Below are 6,569 nucleotides of genomic sequence, written 5' to 3' on the forward strand. Positions count from 1 at the left end.
TGAAAAAAACAAAGTATAGAGTTCTACTGATGATAGACAAGTTTGAGAATGGGGGTTCAATTGGGGCGGAGCCTAATATAGTTAATAAAATGAAATTTCAGCTTCATATAAAGAAAGAGTATTTAAAGAGAGTTTTGTAAATTGTGGGGTTTATTACAGGGTTATATTGGATGAAAGGAAGGATAGTTAGGATAAAAATTGAGCTTAAAAGTGCTAATACCCCCCCTAGTTTATTAGGGATTGTACGGAGAATAGAGTAGGCAAAAAGGAAGTATCATTCAGGTTGAATGTGTGGAGGGGTATTAAGTGGGTTGGCTTCTGTGAAGTTGTCAGGATCTATGAAAATGTAAGGGTAGGTAGTACAAAGGGTTATAAGTATAGTTAGAGTAATAAAAGCACCAAAAATATCTTTTCATGAAAAGAATGGGTGGAAGGGGATTTTATCATAATGGGAAATGCCTAAAGGGTTAGATGATTGTTTATTATGTAGAAAAATAATGTGAATAGAGGAGAGTAGTAGAAGAATAAAAGGCAGGATAAAATGAATAGAAAAAAATCGGGATAGTGTGGGTTTTCTGACTGAGTATCTTCCTCAGACTCATATGGTGAGGGTCTCTCCTGCGTATGGGATAGAAGATATTAAGTTAGTAATAACTGTAGCTCCTCAATAGCTTATTTGCCCTCAAGGGAGTACGTATCCGAGGAAGGAGGTTGCAAATAGTGTAAGTAAGGATATGAATCCTGAGATTCACACATATTTTAAATTATATGATTTAAAGTAAATATTACGTCCGATGTGAAGGTATATGGTCAAGAAGAATATGGATGCTCCATTGGCGTGAATGAATCGAATTAATCATCCTATATTAATATTATTTATAGTATGAATAATGCTATCGAATCTATGAGAGGCATCGTTATTATATATAAGGGATAAAAAAATGCCTGATAGGATTTGAATACTTAGGCATAGTCCTAGTAGAGACCCTATATTTCATCAATAGGAGATGTTGGAGGGGAGAGGGGTAAATTTTGTTTTAATAATATAATTTGTTATCATTAGTAGTTAGAGCGAATTGGTCTATGAAAATTAGTTAGTAATTCCATAAAGATGATTATTTGGATTAACAGTAAGGTAGTTAGAATGATTGTTCATGTGCAATTAAATAAGTTATGAAAGATGTTTAAATAAGGGTTTTCTAATATAGGGGTTGATTGGTTTGTAATGTTTTTAATTAAGCAAAATTTTATAGTTAAAAAAAATATGATAGTGTATGCAAGGTATGATAAGGAAAGGTGTTTTTGAAAATAAAGATTGATTGAAGATATATATATGAATAGAGTTAGGAGGCCTCTAATTATTAGAAGGTAGTATAGGATTGGAAATCAGGTGGATTTAAGATAGAAAGATAGTAAATTTAGCATTAAGATTATAGTTATGGTTAAAAATATGATTTTTTTTATAGGTTGATTAGTAGTAATAAATATATATCAGGATGTAAAAAATCATATTTTTATAAATAACATTCAAAAAATAGTCTATTAAGGATGTAAATTTTGGAGATTTAAGGTATATAAATAAAGTTTTTTTTGATATGACCTTAGAAAGGTTTCTTTGTTAGTTTACAAGACTAATATTTTAGTAAATAAAATATAAGGTCAATTGGAATAAAATCATTAAATCTATTAACAATAGATAGCCTCTTTTTTGGCTTCAATTAATTTTAATTTAAGAGAGATTATTCTTAAATTGTGTCGAAAACAATTATTATTCTTAAAAAGATAAAACTAGTAGTAAATTTTACTTGCAAAGTAAATGTTATAAATTTAACTATAAATCTATTAATTAGATTTATACTCAGTTGAGAGTTCCTTCTCATCATTCATAAATTAATCCACAGAGGATTAATATAATAATTAAGGAACATCTTAATATAGTGGTTGAGTTTAAATGATGGAATAGGGGGAATGGGAGAACAAGAATAATTTCAATATCAAATATTAAGAATAGAAGTAAGATTTTGAAGAATTGAATTGAAAAAGGGGATCGTGGTGATGAGAAATAAGAGAATCCTCTTTCAAAGGCGGAGTTTTTTTCTTTATTGATAAGGTTATTTGTGTTTAAAATTGATAAAGATTTTAGTATTAGTGTTAAGGTAAATATTGTTAGAATAAGGTGTATAAAGAAATACTTTTAGTAATTTAAAATTGACAATTTTAGGTTATTTGAATTTTAACTAATTTCTTTGAAATAAGATTTAAATATAATATATAAGTTATGTTTTGAAGACATATAGTTTTTTTAACTTAAAATCTTAAAATTATTAATTTGTAATTCATATAGGGAATATGGTTATAGTGATTAGTGAGCTGATGATAGATAGATTGATATTATAGTTAGTATTGTTATTATTAAATGTTAGTATTTTTGTTTTAATGTGTTTTGTAATTAATATTTGACTTCTAAGAGTTATATATATATAACAGTGAATTAGTGAGGAGATTAGAAGGGATAAATTAATGAAAATATGTTTAGAGCTGATTATAGTTAGTATTTTAGGTATAAACCCTATTATAGGGGGAAGGCCTATGAAGTTTAGCATAGTAATTAAAATAGAGATGTTAGTGTTTAGTGGTTTGTTATTGATAGTAGATCTGATACTAGATAGATTGTTATTTTTTATTAATTTAATTAGTATTAGATTTAGAATGATGTATGAGATTATATAGATTTCTCATGTATTTATAGAGTGGGGGGAAGAGGCGACAACTCATCTTATATGATTTAAAGAGGATGAGTTGATTAATCATCGAATAGATGATTGGTTAAAAATTTCAAGTCTTCTGTATAAGGTGTTTATGAAAACAAAGGTAAGGAGAATAGGGGAAATGTTAAGAAGAAGTGATAAAGATCATAAAGGGATAATTTTTTGGTTTGTGTTTAAAAGAAATCACATGAATCAATTTATATTGTTAGAGATAGAAAAATACCAGTTATGGAAGGGGAAGAAGCCCAGCTTAATTCATAAGCTAAAAAAAATAAAAAGAGGCGTAATTGGTGAGGATTTGTAATATGTGTTTATAATTATAGATAGAAGAAAGATATTGCTAGAAAGAGCTTGAGGAATAAAGTAGTTTATTATTGAGTTAGTAGCGGTAAAAGTTAATTTAGGAAATATGCTAATGTAAGATAGTAAGTTGATTTCTATACTTAATCAGATAAAAAAAATTGAGTTGCTTGATAGACTTAGGATGATGGAGTTGATGTTAAGTACGAGAATTATGAGTTTAATGTATGAGTATTTAATTAATAAGAGGGTTGAATCCTTGATAGGGTTATGAGTCCTATAACTTATGTTTAAATAGTTTATCTTATTATTAGGATTAATAAAGGCTTGTAGGCTATTCTATTCTATCAAAATAGTTCTAAGATTTTAGTTCTTTATTATAAGGTTTCATTGAGGTATAGAGATATAAGAGTGATAAATACAAAGCTTTGGATTAGAGCAACAGCTAATTCTAGACTAATTAGAATGGATAGAATTAGGCTAGAGGAAGTAAAAGAAAAAATGTTATGGTTTAGTATTAAACTTAGAAGGGTTATTAATAGGTGACCGGCAATTATGTTTGCGGAGAGTCGGATAGCTAATGTAAGAGGACGAATTAATAAACTAATAATTTCAATTGAGATTATGAAGGGACATAAGATGAGGGGTGTGTGAGAGGGGAGTAAATGAGTGAGTATTATTTGGGTATTTTTAGATCAACTTTTAATTATTAAACTGAGTCATAGAGGGATAGCTAGATTTAATGAGATAGAAATATGGCTAGTGGTGTTAAAAAAAAAAGGTAATAAGCTTAGTATATTAGATAGAGAGATAAAAATAAATATGGTTCATAGGATAATTAATGATTTGAGATGGGTTTTTTTAATATTAGTTTTAAGGCTTGTTAGGATGAAATTAGAAATTTGGTTATATATAAATAAGGGTCGTGGGGATAATGTAAATATATACCGAGGGATAAAAATAAAGATTAGGAATAAGCTGATTCAGTTTATGGAAAAATAATAAGAAGAGGAGGGGTCAAATATAGAGAATAGGTTGGTTATCATTTTAGTTGAATAAAAGGTTTTTGATTGAAGTGGGTATTTGATAGAAGAGGTGTAGATATTGAGGAGGGATTTAAGGTAAAGAATATTAAAGGGGCTATATAGATAAGGGCAAAGTTGAGTATAATGAAGATAGTTAGTCAGTTTATGGGTTGTATTTGAGGAATTCACTAAAACATATTAATAGTATCTTATAGCTTAAGAGGCTAATGCTTTAATTAAGCTATATAGTGAAGAATTTATAATTTTAGTTCAATTGGTAAAGGAGGCAATAGGGGCGATGTATAAAGAAATTGGTATAAATCTGTGATTTATACCACAGATTTCTGAGCATTGGCCGAAAAATACTCCTGCTCGTGTGGGAGAGAGGTTGATTTGATTGAGGCGACCAGGGATTGCATCGGTTTTAACACCGAGGCTAGGAATGGTTCAAGAGTGAATTACATCTGTAGAGGTTACTAAGAGGCGTAAGGGGCAGTTTATGGGGATTACGAGGGGAAAGTCCGTGTCTAAATATTTAAAAGTGTTAAGGTTAGTAGATGATTTTATAAAGGAATCAAAGCATAGATTTATATTAGAAAATTCGTAAGATCAATATCATTGATGGCCAATGGTTTTGATTGTGATAAGAGGGTTAAAGGTTTCTTCTATTAGATATAATAGACGAAGACTAGGAATAGCGATGAAGATTAGAATTAGTATAGGGATAGTAGTTCAAATAGTTTCTATAAATTGATGGTTATTTAGGTTAAAATTTAAAGAAGAATTAAAGATAGAGTTGAAGATAAAAAATATGAGGAAGGATATAATAGATATTATTATGATTATGGTATGATCATAAAAAAAGATTATTTGTTCTATTATAGGACTATTCGCGTCAGCGAAATAAGTTTCTATTCATAATGGCATTTGTTTATTAAAAGTATATTTTACAGGGTATATTGAAGGTATGGGATTCATGTGCTCTAGAAAAGTTTCATTCTAAGGCGTTAGGAATAAAGGAGGCGTTAAATTGGGAGTTTTTGTTTAATATACTATAAAATATATTGTAGATAAAAAAAAGTAGGCTTATTAAGGTGATATAACTTCCTATTGATGAGATAAAATTTCAAAAATAGAAGTAGTCAGGATAACTTGAGTAGCGGCGAGGTATTCCATTTAATCCTAGAAAATGTTGTGGAAAAAATGTTATATTAACCCCTAAGAATATTAATGAGAAATGAGCTTTATTTAATATATTAAGGAAGTTTATATCAAATATTAGAGGTCATCAGTGGTTAATTCCGGCTATGATAGTAAATACTGCTCCTATGGAGAGTACATAGTGAAAGTGAGCTACTACATAGTAGGTATCATGTAGGACTAAATCTAAGGAAGAATTAGCTAGAATAACTCCAGTTACTCCTCCAATAGAGAATAGAAAGATAAATCCTAAGTTTCATAGATTAGAGGTATTTATAATAATATTGGAACCGTATAAGGTAGTTAATCATGAAAAAATTTTAATCCCGGTTGGGATAGCAATAATTATTGTGGCGGTAGTAAAGTATGCTCGGGAGTCAATATCTATACCTACTGTAAATATATGATGGGCTCACACAATGAACCCTAGTCCTCCAATTGCTAGCATAGCATAGATTATGCTAATAGTGCCGAAAGTTTGAGTTTTTCTTCTTCTAAAAATGATTGTGTGAGAGATTAAACCAAATCCAGGTAGAATTAAAATATATACTTCAGGGTGTCCGAAGAATCAAAATAAGTGTTGATAGAGGATGGGATCTCCGCCCCCGGAGGGGTCGAAGAAGGAGGTGTTAAAATTACGATCTGTTAATAATATAGTAATAGCTCCTGCTAGAACAGGCAGGGAGAGAAGTAAGAGAATTGCTGTAATTAGAATTGATCATACAAATAAAGGTATTTGAGAAAAATTTATAGAAGAGGGTTTTATGTTGATGATTGTGGAGATAAAATTAATTCTTCTTATAATAGAAGAGATTCCTGCTATATGAAGTCTAAAAATTGCCATGTCAACGGAGGGGTTGGGGTGAAAAGAGTAGTTGGATAGAGGAGGATATACTGTTCATCCAGTGCCTGCCCCTCTTTCTCTTAAAGATGAGAGGATTATTAGAATTAATGAAGGTACTAAAAGTCATAAACTTGCGTTATTTATACGAGGGAAGGCTATATCTGGAGCTGAAATTATTAGAGGAACTAGTCAATTCCCAAATCCTCCAATTATTGCGGGTATGACTATAAAAAAAATCATGATAAAAGCATGGGCGGTTACGATAGTATTATAGATTTGTTCATTTTGAATAAATGGAGATGGGGATGATAATTCACTTCGAATTAGAAAGCTAAGAGAAGTGCCTAATATACTTGCTCATAAAGCAAAAACAAAGTATAGAGTTCCAATATCTTTATGATTAGTTGAATATATTCATTTTTTTAACATTTT

General features: G+C 29.7%; 1 pseudogene; it reads right to left on the minus strand.

Moving 5' to 3' along the window:
- Positions 1-5,861: 5,861 nt before the first annotated feature.
- On the minus strand, positions 5,862-6,566 carry LOC108381780 (cytochrome c oxidase subunit 1-like; annotated as a pseudogene).
- Positions 6,567-6,569: the final 3 nt, after the last annotated feature.

Source organism: Rhagoletis zephyria, unplaced genomic scaffold (assembly GCF_001687245.7).
Source record: "Rhagoletis zephyria isolate East Lansing unplaced genomic scaffold, Rhagoletis_zephyria_1.1 Rzeph_scaffold_23757, whole genome shotgun sequence".
Taxonomy (NCBI): Eukaryota; Metazoa; Arthropoda; class Insecta; order Diptera; family Tephritidae; genus Rhagoletis; species Rhagoletis zephyria.